The sequence below is a fragment of the Nannobrachium achirus genome, assembly GCF_963921795.1.
Source record: "Nannobrachium achirus genome assembly, chromosome: 24".
In the NCBI taxonomy this organism is placed as follows: Eukaryota; Metazoa; Chordata; class Actinopteri; order Myctophiformes; family Myctophidae; genus Nannobrachium; species Nannobrachium achirus.
Window position 1 is genome coordinate 5371651 of NC_137831.1, and position 15998 is coordinate 5387648.

Below are 15998 nucleotides of genomic sequence, written 5' to 3' on the forward strand. Positions count from 1 at the left end.
AACACGGTTCTATTGTGAAAATAGCAGATCTACATGCTCACAACGCTGTGAGGCGTTGTGAGCATGTAGATCTCTGCGAGGCGTTGTGAGCATGTAGATCTGCTATTTTCACAATTTCTGCCTCTAATATTTGACAATTTGGCCAATGTTTAATTTGTCATTTTAGAGGTATTAAAAAGTCCTTAAATTGTCACTTTAGAAATGTGCAGATACCCTCTATACACTTAAACTTTATGAGAATGTTGCACAATAAGTTAATCATCTCATCTGGGGACCCCCCAAATTAATTTGGGGACCCGAGTCCCGACCCACAGGTTTAGAACCACTGCTCTAATAGACCCATGTGGCTTGTTTCTCCCCCAACCCCCCCACGGACCTGGCAACCCGTGTGGCTGGCTGAGCAGCGTGCCTCTCTCTCTCTCCTCCCAGCAGAGCAGAGAGAATGGATCCATCAGATCAGCGGTGTGTTGTTCTGCTGCTGCAGCGCTGATCTACAAACCCACATGCTGACTGGACTGGACATACACACATATATGCTCGCTATTATTCCATATCATCACCACCAGCTCGTATCGCTATATATTTATATACATTATTTGTTTGGATCCTCCTCCTCCCCTCCCCCGGTGTGAAGGAACACACCGACCACAGAGCTCTCCTCTCCAACGCTAGCGGGATCGGATTCCCATTTGGTTCTGGTAAGTGTGGAATGACATTTTTTTTTACCCCATTTTTTATGTTTTAATAATAACCCATCTCGCTTGTGTTCTACACGTGGATTGCTGCTGTTTCTTTAGGACGCTGTGGAAAGGATCCAAGGCTTTTAAAATGTTTTTTTATAACGGTGATAAATGCTTATTATTTATCAATGCCGTGGCAGACAGACAGAGAGAGAGAGAGAGAGAGAGAGAGAGAGCCCATCCTAATACACTAGCATGGAAAGAAAAGGGAGAGAGAGACACTGAGACAGACAGAGAGAGAGAGAGAGAGAATAAAAGCTAGTGTGTGTTGTTTATGTTCAACATAAGGTCCTGCTGCTGCAAGAAGCGACTGTTTGGAAACATTGTAACGGCTTGGCAAGAAGCAGCTGCTTGAAGTGTGTGTGTGTGTGTGTGTGTGTGTGTGTGTGTGTGTGTGTGCAGTGGCGTCAGTTCGGCAAAAGCTTAAGGTATGGCAACATGACTAGACACCAGTCATGTTGCCATACCTTAGGCCACAGGCACGATGAATGTATTTTAAGAAGTACATTTTATTTCCCCCCCCCCTGTTAGCCAAGGTATGGCAGCTGCCATATCCAATTGACGCCTCTGTAGGCAATGTATGCTATGCGGCCATTGGGAGAAAGGGAGAAAGAAAGGGTGCGACTGACTGGTGCGACTGACTGTCTGTGTCTGTTAGAAGTGACACAGTAAACATTACATTGATGATAGCTGGGTGTCTTCCAGCTATGTATTCCAGCTATAACTGCACCCCTGGGTAGGGGGTGGTCTGTGTCAGGCATGGGGAAGGGGCTTCATTTTTATGTTGTTGCCCCCCCTATCCCCTCCTATCCTCTCCTCTCCTCTCTGCATCAGACAGTAGCTAGCTAGAGTAGAGGGGTGGCTGTCTGCTACAGCTATAGTCCCCACCCTGTTTATATTAGCTAACACTACACTGATGCTGCTGAAGCTGATGTGTTTTTATATACTGTATGTTAGCATCCTGAATTTATCATGGTCAGAGTTAGACGCTCCATAAACCCATTGTCATGATGATGATGGGGCAGAGGAGGAGGAGGAGGTGTGGGTGGGCCGTTTAAAAGGGGCGAGGCTTTGCTGTCATTATAGTGAAAATGAAAATGAAATCCTCATTGATGGTTTAACTCCGGGAGTGTTGGTGATGTGACAAATGCAATCACACTTTGTTTAATATATACACTCCCCTTAGCCTTTTGGTTTGCTTGGTTCTCTCTGTGTGAGTTCAATCTAAAGGCCTATATAGTCTATTTTTTACATTGGGTCTTCGACAGGGGGTCCAGAGCCCCTAGGGGGTCCTCAGAGTTACTACAAGGGGGCTGCCGCCAAACCTTGTTGTAATAGGATAGACAGATTTCGTTTTTTTCCACTTGAACCCTGGCATCGCTATTGTGAGAAGAACCTTTAGCCGAAAATAGCAGATCTACAAGCTCACCTGAAGCTTGTAGATCGGCTATTTTGGCGGCAAAGAGCTGCAGGCTCGAGTTTACCAGTAAGTATTGGCAGTTCAAAGCGCTTAAACATCTGAGATTACACAGTAACGTGATTCCAACCATACATACAGTAGTCAGTACACTGATGACAGTGCTGTCAAACAATACTGTGAAGCTCGTTCTTTAGAATCTATGAAAACGTTTAATCTGCAACAAAATGTCATACGTGATGTACTGGTGGAGAGGGGGTCCCTGCTTCATCTCTCTCTCAGCTAAGGGGTCCTTGGCCTGAGACCTCTATAGCAAGGGTCTTCAACAGGGGGTCCTCAGAGTTACTTCAGGGGGTCCTCCAAATCTTCCAATCGTTTTTATATTAACAACTTGAACCGTAGTGTCCGTATTCTGAGAACTGTAGCCGAAAATAGCCGATCTACAAGCTCACAACGCCTCGAAGAGGTTTGGTGTAGAGGGGAAAAAGAGCAGACTAAGTACAGAGTGAAAGATCAAGTTTATTAGGTAATGATGGCTCAAGTGGTTAAATATCTGAAAACACAAATTGACATGAATCCAAAATACACTGATGATTGTGCTGTCAAACGATGAAACTACATGGAATCTATGAACAGGTTGTGGGGGTCCCTGCTTCATCTCTCTCTCTCTCAACTAAGGGGTCCTTGGCCTGAAAACGTTGAAGACCCCTGCCCTGTAGTCTAATTATATCCACCATGTTTGCCATTGTTGGGTGAGGCGGGTGCGGAGCAGCCAATGTTGTCCCCACCGGCGGCTGACTGTTCTCGCCATGTGGACGCGGGCCTCTGCTTTAGGGAGACAAAGGGAAGCCTTTCTGTTTGGACTGGACTGGCCTGCCGGCCTCGCCTAGTGTTGATGTGTTTATAGACAGTGTTGATATGTACAGTACACTTACTACACTAGCCTATTACTGCCAGTAAGACGCCTAAGGGCGACAAGCGAACCGAGGTCGCCCCATGTCTTGGCCATCTGACCAGTGATGTTTATTGGACCAGTTACTGATATATGGAGACCCCTGGTACCCATATATGGAGATCCATATGTGGCGGAGAGAGTCGCAGCCCCAGCCTGAAGCCTCAAAAGTCTAGTATCTGCTCTCGTTCCATAGGGATGTTTCTTTGGTCTAGTGGTTAAGATATTGGACTTTCGCGAGGGAGACCCGGGTTCGAAGCCGGGTGGGGAGGTTTGGATCACCTCCGTTACACATGTACTGTATATGGAGATATGCTGTGAGAGCCCTAACATGCTTACTCAGTTATTCGTTATGTAAAAGTCCTATGACATCTGACATCATACATACAATCCCTTTTATTCCCCATCCCATACGTGGAGATCCCTGTCTGTAGAACCAGCCACACATACTGTATGGGCTGTCTTGGCAATCTGTCTTGGCCATATATGGATTCTGATAGTGTGGTATGTGGCCGATGTGGCCTCCATATATGGGCATTCCTATATGAAGTCCTGTTAGATATGGGCTTAATATTGATGACATAAGGGATCTCCATATATGGGCATAAAAGGGATTCTGTTAGTTGGGGATGTCACAGTGATGTCAGAGCTTGATGTCAAGAGCGGCAAAGCCATAGACCGTAACAAGGTGTACACGGACGGACAGACAGAGACATGATGTGCTGTTTCTCATACTAAACTGCTACCTTCGGTCGCAACTACTACTACTAGCACTGCTAACGTATGATATGTATGTAACACTGAGAGTATACAAATGACACCAAATGGACCCTTCCGTCTAGAGTTGTAGTGTTGATGTGTTTAGTAGACAGTGTTGATGTGTATTCTAGCCTACTGCTACTAGCCCTACTAAAGCCGTGGCATGATACGGACGCCTTGAACGAGCTTAAATGACAGTTATCCTATGTAATCCATAATCCATTTAAACGCCCTGCAACAAGCTACTGGCACACACACACACACACACACACAAACACACACACACACACACACACACACACACACACACACACACACACACACACACACACACACACACACACAATGACTGTCCATGTCGTTGCCAGTCACTAGAGGCAGAACAAGGGTTTGAAGTAGGGACCCCCAAAACAATCATATTGAACTGGGGACCCCCCTAAATAATCATAGTTGACCTGGGGGCACCTGGGAATTGTAGGCATTACATTTCCTTTGACTCTGTTCCACAGATAAATGATTGTAAAAATCATTGTAGATCTGCTATTTTCACTATTTGCCTCTTTCTTATGCAGTGGACTGTGGGCTATTTGACACTCTGGTCCCTCTGGGGCAGGGGTGGGCAACTTTGATGATGGAGAGAGTAGGGCTGTCACAATTATTACATAATCGTCTAATCGCAATTATTTGACATAATCGTGATTATTTTTCATAATCGTCATAATCGTTTCCAGTTGAAAAATCTTAAAAAAGTCAAAAATAGTGGAAATAGCTGATCTACAAGCTCACAACGCGTCGCGAAAAATGTTTTTGATTTTTTTTTTTTTTTTTTTTGGACCCCATCAAATCTGGTGAACATGATTTCAATCGCGATTTTGCATGTTCCACCCCCATACAACCCCATCTAACATACAGGGCAGCCATTTTTGTTTACATTACATGTAAAACATAATGGCGATTATCTCAAGAATGCCTGAACGGATTTCCAATCGGATTTTTTTGTTTGAAAGCTGTGAACAAACTGCACAAATCCACTCCAATGCAATCCAGGATTGCATTGGATTTTTTAGAGCTCATTCTTCTCTGTTTTTTTCCCATGCATGAGGTGTGCAAGGTTTAATCATGGCTAAGTTGACGAAAATAAGGCTTCTAAAATGCTTGGTAGCCAATAGCTAACTTCAAGCTAACTTCATCCTCTTCCTGTACATGCACAAAGGAAAGTGTTCAGGCAAGTAGGGCTTGGGCTTGGGCTCCAGGGCTTGGGCATGCATTACCAGCATATCTCTATTATTCTCTGGTCACTGGGCGCCCTCTAGTGGTGATAGGCTGGCACTCAATGAGTTAAGTAGTAAGTTGTCAAATATGTCAGTAATTTCTTTGTGTATTTAGGTTATGTGTCATATCTGCCATGTGCAACTTCAAAGCCTACAAGCCAAACAGAAATGTAATTGTGAACGACAAAAACACAATTAAATCGTTAATCGCAATTATTTGAGGGACAATTAATCGTCATGTAAAATGTCATAATCGTGACAGCCCTAGGAGAGAGACTTTCACACACACTCCAGAGGGCCACATTGCATACTATGTACAGTCAAAAATAGTAAAAAATTGACGATCTACAAGCTCAAAACGTGTCTCATGGTACGTTTCATGTTAGCACGTTTGGAATTATAACAGTTGAACCAATAGTATATCATTATTCCTGCGGGCCGCATTAAGTGAAGTTGGGGCCGCATGTGCCCCCCGGGCCGCCAGTTGCCCATGTATGCTCTGGGGGGTACCGACCCTCAGTGTGGGAACCAGTGGAGGTAGAGCTCATGGAGGCGTTGGAGGTTCCGCTTTGGTTCCAGAGGCGGGCCGCTAACACTGTAAAGATAATGGCTCTTTGCTTGACCGTAAGGAGCAAAGGTCATTTACACAGGGGAGTCTGTCTGGCTGCCATATGGGACACACCAGGTTCTCACTAAAGTAAACAACAACTGTGTGTGTGTGTGTGTGCGTGTGCGTGTGCGCGTGCGCGTGTGCGTGTGCGTCAGTCAGTCAGTCAGTCAGTCAGTCAGTCAACTCACCACTCTGGAAACTAAAGGACATTTTAGTTTTGTTTATGTTGTTATTGGTGGATTCCATTCAGGTTAAGACCTGAGGCCCATTCTACAAATCCCAGTAGTTCTTCCAATATTATTGAGTAGCCAACGGTAAAATCTTAAAATTACACTAATGCTTTCCCGGTTTTAATGGGCTAATCACATTCGGTGGAAATTACACAAACATTCTGCAAAAAAATAGCTGATCTACAAGCTCACAATGCGGCTCAACCTGGCTGCTTGAGAGTTTTTAGATCGGTTATTACTTATTATACCTAAGTCACCTACCACAAAGTTCTGTAAGTTTAACGACTTCTGACCACTTGTAGGCATTAGCCGCATTACATTTACAACCGTTTGACTCGTTACACAGATATATATATATTGTGAAAATTGCTGAACTACAAGGTCACAACACCTGACAATGTTTCATTTTAGAGGTATTAAATTGTCACTTTAGAAATGTGCACATACCTTGTGTTCACTTATACTATTATGTTAGAAAACAATGTTGCATACTAAGCTAATCGTCTCGTCTGGGGGACCGCCGTGGGGGTCCCCGAGTCTCCCGACTCCCCAGTTTTTGGGAACAACTGGGTGTAGGGATCATCATGGCTTGAAAACCCAGGTTATTATTATTTCATTTCTTTCCTTTTTTCGCGTGAGGAGGACAGACGCTTGTTGTTGTGACAAAGTAAAGTAAATGAAACACAGAAGCTGTGAAAAGAGCGAGGTGGTGGGGGGGTGGGGGGGGGTCCTTTCTGTCAGGCAGCCCCCGCTGGCTCCATAATGGCCTGTCTGTTTCCTCCGTAGCAGACCAGAGCAGGCCTGACCTGCAATGCATCCACAAAGAAGAACGCTATTCTGGGCACAGAGCGGCAGACACGGCCCTAACAATGTGACTCATTGGCTTACAGTGCAGTTAATGGGTTGAAAATAACCACTAGCCTTTTGGCTGGCATTCCCCCTTCCCTTTCCTTCCCACTCGGCCCCCCCCCCTCCCCTTCCCCCCCAGGCAGGCCCATGCCTTGAAGCCTTGTTGGATTGTGTTGTATTGTGACGCGGAGACGGGAGTCGTGTTGCAGCCATTGTCTAGTGGCCAGAAAGAAACCCAGGAACGCAGCAGAGAAGATGAAAAATGACTGAAGGCCCCCTCCAGGACATTTCGTGGTAATGACGAAGTATTGTTTATTCCCCCCCTCCCCCTCCCCCTCCCACTCCACCTCCCCTTTTCATAAAACAATTATAATACAAACATCTTAGCTCGGTTTAATGTGGCTTAGTGCGCAAACGGCTGAACGCATTTCTTTTAAGGAGTTTTAATTAATTGGACCGGGGTTGTTGAAGATGCAGGGGTTTCAGTGTATCTGTTGCTGTGGTTGGCGTTATGATGATGATGAGTGGGTCTATTCTGGAACGGTGCGGTTGGTTTCCAAACGGCACGGTCGAAAAGCAGGCTCGTTGTTGTAATGCAGTTACAACAGCATGGAAGATATGTCCTGATGACATGCTACAGTATTTAATGCTCTCACTTAGCGTACGGTAGGCTACGCTAGGGTAAACCTCGCGTAGCCAGGCTTACTCATCTGCGAAGGGAAAAGCCGGGACGCAATATGAGGCAGAGAGGACCTAGTGGAAAGCATAGACTGTATAAAAGATACGGACAAAGCGAAGCCATTGGTTTCTATGCAGCGCAAATGACACAATATGGGTCCTTGGCATGGGTGTTGCCATCATAGATTGAAATGCGATCAGAGGAGGCTATTGGCTGCCAACGGTCACGTGCAACCGCAGGGATACATGGGAGAATGTGGTCGGAGCCTCCCGAAATACAGCACACGAAGAAGAACACAACCGGCTGGTATAAGTTTAGTTAGTACTTTATCATTTATTTTAAGATAAATTGGACCAAATTTCTACAAATGAAAATGTTAATTAAGGTTAGAACACGAAAGGGGAAAATGAATGGGATCCAATGGAGAACAATTCTTTTTGCGATCGGCCGGGGGGGGAAAACAGCGCAACTAGCGGCCAACCATAGGAAGTTTTACTTCCGTATTGGAGTCATTTTAAATCGGCAGAACTATGCCCCTGGTAGAAAGGTGGAACTTCCGCTGTGTGAATTTTCCCTGATTTCTTTTTTTTTTTTTTTTTTCACAGTGTGGTGTTCCTGCAAATGTTTTCTCTGCTGGGAAAACAACGTCCTTTTAGGCCACGCACAGCGCAGGTCGCTCCCAGGGTGACACTATAGGGCAGTGGTTCTCAAACTTGGGGTCGGGAACCCAAGTGGGGTCCCCAAATTATTGTGTGGGGTCCCCAGATGATTAGCTTAATGTAAAAACAGTGTCTCACTCAACGGTAAACAAACTTACATAAGTGTATACAGCGGGTATCTGCACATTTATAAAGTGACAATTTAAGGAATTTCAAGACTGCTTTAATACCAAACTGGCCGTGGCCAATCTGTCAAATATTAAGTAGGCTAAGCAAGAGGCGAACATCGTGAAAATAGCAGATCTACATGCTCACAACGCCTCGCACTGCTATTTTCACAATATTTATCTGTGGAACCGAGTCACATTAAATGTAATACCTACAATTCCAAGTGTTTGGCTGGGTGGGGGGTCCCCAGTTCATATATGTTTATTTTGGGGTCACGGCCTAAAAAGGTTTGAGAACCACTGCACTAGGGCAACCGGAAAGCTCGACCCAAAACACACCGATCTCCCCATTTATTTTGCAGACCGCTCATCCCCAGTGGTATTTGTTTTTGTTTTACTTGTTATGTTTATGAATACTGTTAGGATTAGGAATAGTTTTACTGAGGGTAAGGTTAGGAATGTGGTTAGGGTTATGGGCATACAGTAGTTTTACTAAAGTTACGTTTAGGAATATCTGGTGGCGATTGTCCCGTTCTGCGGTCGCTGGATTTGACGCGGGGATAGTGTTCTTGTAGTCCTCTACAGTGCATCTTTACTGTACAGCGCTAGCTAGGGTATCACTGGCCAACAGATAACTGATTTACAAGCTTGTCAGCGTGTCGCGTCGTCGTCCTCCTACTACAGAGAGTAAATTCAGCTCCAAACTTAGAGAGAAATCATCCCGTTTCAGATGAGAAGGCAGCAGTGCACGCTAACAATGGAACTCCCACTCGCAGGCTGTTGATTTATTAGCTCTCCACCAGGTCCACAGCAGGGCTCAGAGGATGGCATTGTTGGGCGGTCGGGCGGTCGCTCCACCATTTTACTCCCAAACAAGATGTTATCTCAAAAACCAGTGGCTGGAATTCTGCTGTCCACTTTCATGCTCTCCTGTAGGATGAGCCCTGCTCATTCCTGCGAGGCAACAGCCTTTTCGTCAAATCTACAAGCTTGTGGATCTGTTAAATAAGATATTTTTGGAGGGTTTTCTGCCTTTATTTATAGTGGAAAGTGGAGATGTAAACAGGGAGAGAGAGATGGATGGGGAGGAGGGACGTGCAGAGAATGTTAGAGAGGCAGGGGCTGACATTTCTAAAAGGGCCTTTTGGTGAAAATAGCAGACACGTTGTGAGCTTGGAGGTCGGCTACTTTCGGTACTTGATACCACACTGAACAAAGCATAATCAAGTCAATACTGGAGATGTGGTGTGTAACGGCATGGATTTTTACAGAGAGGGAAATTATTTCAACATAAGATGCTGCATTCAAGTTCAGGAGAGTTTGGAGAAAGCAATTCTATAAATGCTGCCTGTGTGTGTGTGTGTGTGTGTGTGTGTGTGTGTGTGTGTGTGTGTGTGTGTGTGTGTGTGTGTGTGTGTGTGTGTGTGTGTGTGTGTGTGTGTGTGTGTGTGTGTGTGTGTGTGTGTGTGTGTGTGTGTGTGTGTGTGTGTGTGTGTGTGTGTGCGTGCGTGCGTGCCATCTCTGCTCCAGCATACTACTGCATGCAGAATGTGTGTGACAATTGAAGGACTTTCAGGACCGCTTTAATACCAAACTGTCAAATATTAAGTAAGAAAGAGATGACCATTATGAAAATGGCCGATCTACCAGCTCACAGCGCCTCGCTTGTAGATCGCCTCGCTTGTAGATTCTCACAATATGTATCTGTGGAACAGAGTCAAACTAAATGTGATGCCTACAATTCCAAGTGCGTCTCAGGGTGGGGGGACCCCAGTTCACTTCAAATATGTTTATTTTGGGGGTCACGGCCTAAAAAGTTTGGGAATGGGATTGGGAACCCTTATAAGACTTTGTACAGACTGCACACAACATCAACAACATCAACAACAGGCAGACACAGTAGACAGTACATGGTTTTCTCATTAATGTCTTCTGTTTGCACCTGTCATGTGATTCAGGTGCTTTATTAGCTTGAGATCCAAAGGATTAGATGAGAAGAGCATGTTGTCAGAGACATTCCAGGCTTCAGGAGGGGTCCCTGGAGAGGGGCGTGCGCTTCAGGAGGGGTCCCTGGAGAGGTGCGTGCGTCAGGGATGTGCTGGCCATTGGGAAAAGCGGGACAACTCCCGAACGGCCGGTTCATTCCTGGCCGTTCCAGGCCGGCCTTTAGGAAAAAAATAAACTGTTTGCACAAAAGTAAAAATTAAACTGTTTGCACAAAAGTAGTGAAAACAGCAGATCTACAAGCACACTACGCCTCGCACCGCGAGGCGTTGTGTGCTTGTAGATCTGCTGTTTTCACTAGTTTAAATCATTTTTAAAATGATAAATACAAAACAAACGGTTTTGGACATACAAGGTTTCCACCCGACAACGACGAAATTTAACTCATGTAATTGGCCCACTGGCTTGTCACTTGTCATGATCTGAAATGGCAAATCTTTGAGTAGCAGCAGCGCTATAGAGAGAGATCTCTCTCTATAGCGTGCAATGAGGGCCTCTCCAACTCTTTTTCCCGGGCTGAATCAGGGACCCAGCACGTCCCTGGCGTGCGCGCAGGCATGAGTTCAAGGCTGTTCTTGATGTTTGTGTGTGAGAGGTTGTCTGTCTGTAAAGACCCACGTATGCCCTTTGTGATTGATTCAATACTTCATTAACAGATTGCACAGTGCAGTTACAGAGGTACAGTTAATACAGTATTGTAATAATTGTTTACATTGTGGTCCTGTGTATTCAATTCATCAAGACATATAAAGACAAAGGAAACTATAGAATAGATCATCAATAATACTAGGAGCAGTGAAAGTATATTCACAGAGAAACAGTGGGCGTTTTTGGCAAAGCTAGAAGACTGGTCTAGGCCCGGGCGGGACAGGTGTTGTATTTTCTTGGGTGAACTACTCCTTTAAAGGACAACTTTGTTTTTTTTTTTACAACAAGGGTTCATATTTTAGATAGTAATTGGAGGATAGATAGATAGATAGATACCTTTATTATTCATTTACAGATTTCTATCGTTTTTGCGATTTTAATGATGTTGTTTCAGTGATTGGGGGCATGCGTACAAGTGGCTAAATATGTATTTTTAGACACAATAAGCCCATTCCTAAGATGCACCGCCTTATGGGGGCTAGTAGTGTTACTGTAAATAGTAATAAAAAAAAAATCAGCAGCTTATTGTGTCTAAAAATACTTATATTGCCACTTATGTACGCATGCCCCCAACCACTGAAATCAAAATCATTAAAATGGCTAAAACGATAGAAAGCAGTAAATGAAAACATTTTAACGCTCAACTTTTCTTTTCTCTGATGACTATCTAAAATATGAACCCTTGTTGTAAAAAAAAAAAAATACAAGTTGTCCTTTAACCCAGTCCAGTCGCGTGAGTTCCAAAGCTAAAAAAGCGTGACCCCGACCCAACATGGCCCTGAGCACAAGACCACGTCCCACAACCCACAAAGCATCCATCTGGGAGGGGGGCGAGGGGGGGGGGGGGGGGGTGTAGCTTACCCAGGTAGTGTTACCGCCCGGCGATTCCAGGCCAGCCGGGGTGGGGATAGGATGGCACTTCAAACGTGGCCCTTTAAACTTAACACACCATCTTAGGGGCTGTGTGTCTGCCGCGGGGCCCCGGTCTGAGTCACCTGATAGGCTGCTGGCCGGGGATGGGAGGGGACTCAGAGTGGGGAGGGGGAGGGGGGGAGAGGAGACAGGAGTAGGGCTGTCACGATTATGACATTTTACATGGTGATTATTTGTTATTAAAAAAAAAAAAAGAAAAAAAAAATCAATGAGATTTCTGTTCGGCTTTGAAGTTGCACATGGCAGATATGACACATCACATAAATTCCGGTATACAAAGAAATGACTGCCATATTTGACAGTTGGGCTGTCACGATTATGGCATTCTACATGGGCGATTAATTGTCATTCAAATAATTGCGATAAACGAATTTAATTGTGTTCTTGTCGTTGTCGGCTTTTAGGCTTTGAAGTTGCACATGGCAGATATGACACATAACATAAATTTACAAAGAAATGACTGACATATTTGACAACTTTATACTTTAAAAAAAAAACTTTGATATGGGAAACGTTGTGAGCTTGTAGATCGGCTATATCCACTGTTTTTTGAAAATGTTAGAAAATATATGAACCTTTTTCAACATGGAAACGATTATGACAAAATAATTGCGATTAGACGATTATGTAATAATTGTGACAGCCCTAGACAGGGGGGGGGGGGGTGATGGGTGGGAGGCTTCCTTACAGAGCCAGGTGAGATGACACCCATTGGGTGTGTTCCTCTTTGCATGACACGTCCCAGAGAGACTGTGTGTGTGTGTGTGTGTGTGTGTGTGTGTGTGTGTGTGTGTGTGTGTGTGTGTGTGTGTGTGTGTGTGTGTGTGTGTGTGTGTGTGTGTGTGTGTGTGTGTGTGTGTGTGTGTGTGTGTGTGTGTGTGTGTGTGTGATCCCACCTGGCCGTAGGCTTGTCACAGTTATTACATAATAACCTATATCGCAATTATGTGAGATAATCTCAATTATTTTTTTCACATAATTGCCGGGAACGTTTTCCACTTCGTTCCGTGTGCGTTCATCTGGTGACAAATTGGCTCAAATAAAAATGGGACCCGGATCCGGTGCCTTCCTGCTTGGCAATCGGCATCAAGGGTTGGATTTGGGGTTAAGTCCATGCGACAAACTAGCGTCATTTTCCAGGGCGTTTGCTTGTACATCAAGCTGCCTCACGCAACAGAAACAGGATGTATTTGATCTATTCTGCCCTGTGTGTGTGTGTGTGTGTGTGTGTGTGTGTGTGTGTGTGTGTGTGTGTGTGTGTGTGTGTGTGTGTGTGTGTGTGTGTGTGTGTGTGTGTGTGTGTGTGTGTGTGTGTGTGTGTGTGTGTGTGTGTGTGTGTGTGTGTGTGTGTGTGTGCACACGCACTGTTTGGCTACAAAGCAGAAAAGGCAAATATCATCTTTATGTATATGATCCAGTGTTCAATGGGCGAAAATGCCATGTCTTGGCCATCTGGCAAAGGGATTTGGTTCCCCTGGCATCACAGGGATCTCCATATATGGCAATAAAAGGGATTTGGTTCCCATGACATCACAGTGATGTCATAGCGCGAGAGTCAATCAACAAAAGAGACGAGCCTTACCCGTCCAGACGGACAGATACGGTCAAGATGTGATGGTTCTGATAGTAAACTGCGACCTACGGTCACTTAAATGTCGACTAAAATATAATGTGGCCAACTGTCAATACCTCCAAAACCTGATCAACCCCTACAACCCCACCCGTTCACTCAGATCAGCCAACACAGGGATGCTGACAGAACCCTTCGCTAAAAACCCCAGGACAAAAATCCACTGGTCCTAGACTCTTCTCCCTCCTGTCCCCCAAACTGTGGAATAAACTGTGTGCGTGCGTGCGTGCGTGCGTGCGTGCGTGCGTGCGTGCGTGCGTGCGTGCGTGCGTGCGTGCATGCATGCGTGCATGCGTGTTTTAACCCTTGCCACACACACAGACACGTGGTCCCCTCTCTCTCTATAGGACGTTGTTCCGCTAACATTTCTCTGACCTTTTGCTGGAACAGCTGCTGCTGCTGCTGCTGCCATGTGCAAAACACAGAGAGGACAAATGTGTGTCCGCCGCCAGGCCGTCTGCCCGGACCCCTGCACCGGGCCCGGGGCGCGGTGCGGTGTGGTGGTCCCCTCCCTGGTCCCCTCCCCGTTGGCCTTTTAACGGGGACAGGCCTGGCTTGGGGACCCCCTCCCCAGGAAGCCAGAATTGTTCCACGGCCTTCAGATAACAGTCGCTATCGTTGGTTGGTTTCCGTGAGTTGATGGAGAAAAGGTTACCGGGCCCAGGGGTGTCACACCACATTCTGGGCCCTGGGTACAAGGATTCACTGTAGGGCCCCCCATGAATGTTCTTCATAGGGGGAGGAGGGGGTTTAAACCATTTAGACTGGGAACGCATTATCACTATCATTTTGTGCTTTAACTATTGAAAAATAGCAGATATACAAGCTCTACGAGCTTGTAGATCTGCTTGTAAAAATCTTTGCAAGTCTTTGAATATTTCAAATCCTTCTAAGATTTTTTTGAATAACCTATGTTTCCTATGTCAGTGGTGCTCAAACCGTTTTATGTGAAGGACCCCCAAAATGATATGTATTTGGCCACGGACCCCCATCTCAAAATATTTAGTTCCAGGGACCCCCCAGAAGCAAAATTTGAGTTACAAATGTTCGCTTAAAAAATACACATATTCAAAGATTTGCATACATTTTCACATCTTAAATAGCAGATCTACAAGCACCCCCCCCCCCCCCCCCCCCCCCCCCATCTTGGGCCCTAGTAACACTTTTTCCCCTCTTGTGATGCCCCTGAACGGGCCCACCAGGGTGGCCCAAGGAACAGCAGTTTGTCACGTTCACCCTCCTCACCGCCTGGTTTACGCTCTCTGCAACACCTCCCCACCTCTGGGGGGTCCCAACCCCCAGTTTACCAGCACAGTGAGTGGCCGTGTGGTTAGAGTGTCCGCCCTCCCTGAGACTGGGAGGTCGGCAGTGTTGTTTTTGACAGCAAATTTTGATTTAGTTTTAGTCATAGTCTTTTGAATAAAATTTCTTTTAGTTTTAGTCATAATTTAATCACCTGAAAAGTATTAGTTTTAGTCTAATTTTAGTCAACTAAATATTATTCGATTTTAGTCAACTAAATCTACAGTTGATTTAGTCAACTGAAATGTATTTTGGCAGGCCTTGATGGCATCGTAATGACTGATTTTACACTTGGTTAGCTGCACACACACACACACACACACACACACACACACACACACACACACACACACACACACACACACACAGAGAGAGAGAGAGCGTGCAACAATCTAGAGCAAAGATCAAAAGGCAAAGATGCATGGAGTGCTGAGTGACCTACAACTGTCTCTTTCGCGCATTCTTCTCCCGGAGTCACTTGGTCGTACACTGATATCCACAAGCTCACTGTGACGTGTGAGCTTGTAGATTAGCAGTTTTCAGCTACAGTAATGATCTCCTGTATCCCATTGGCTGTAGTTGATGATGCACATGAATCAGCAGCAGCAGCTTCATGTGTAGTTGTTGCGTACAGGGGCGTCACAAGGGGGGGGGGGGAGTGGGACTGAGTCACCAGGGCCCAAGGTGGAGGGGCCTGAAATTATTTTATACTTTAGCTATTGAAAAATAGCAGATCTACAAGCTCACAGCGCGGCACCGAGTGCCGCGCTGCGAGCTTGTAGATCTGCTATTTTTGAAAAGAAAGTCGTAAAAACGTGTGCCAATCTTTGAATATGTGTATATTTTAAGCGAACAAATTTTGCTTCTGGGGGTCCCTGGAACTAAATATTTTGAGATGGAGGTCCGTGGCCAAATACATATCATTTTGGGGGTCCTTCACATGAAAAGGTTTGAGCACCACTGACGTAGAAACATATATATATATATATATATATATATATATACACAGTATTTATTTTTAAACCGTAGGATTTGAAACATTCAAAGACACATTTTCATGATTTTTTAAACATAGCAGATCTACAAGCTCACAGCGCAGCACTCGGTGCCGCGCTGTGAGCTTGTAGATCTGCTTGCACACCTTAGCT

General features: G+C 45.3%; 1 protein-coding gene across 1 annotated transcript in view; it reads left to right on the forward strand.

The window, feature by feature from the left end:
- The first annotated feature begins 451 nt into the window (after nucleotides 1-451).
- The window catches only part of raph1b (Ras association (RalGDS/AF-6) and pleckstrin homology domains 1b), a 136765-nt gene continuing 121218 nt past the window's right edge, over nucleotides 452-15998 (forward strand). The window contains 1 exon segment of the mRNA XM_080720132.1: nucleotides 452-698. The gene's annotated coding sequence lies outside the window, so the exon portion shown is untranslated.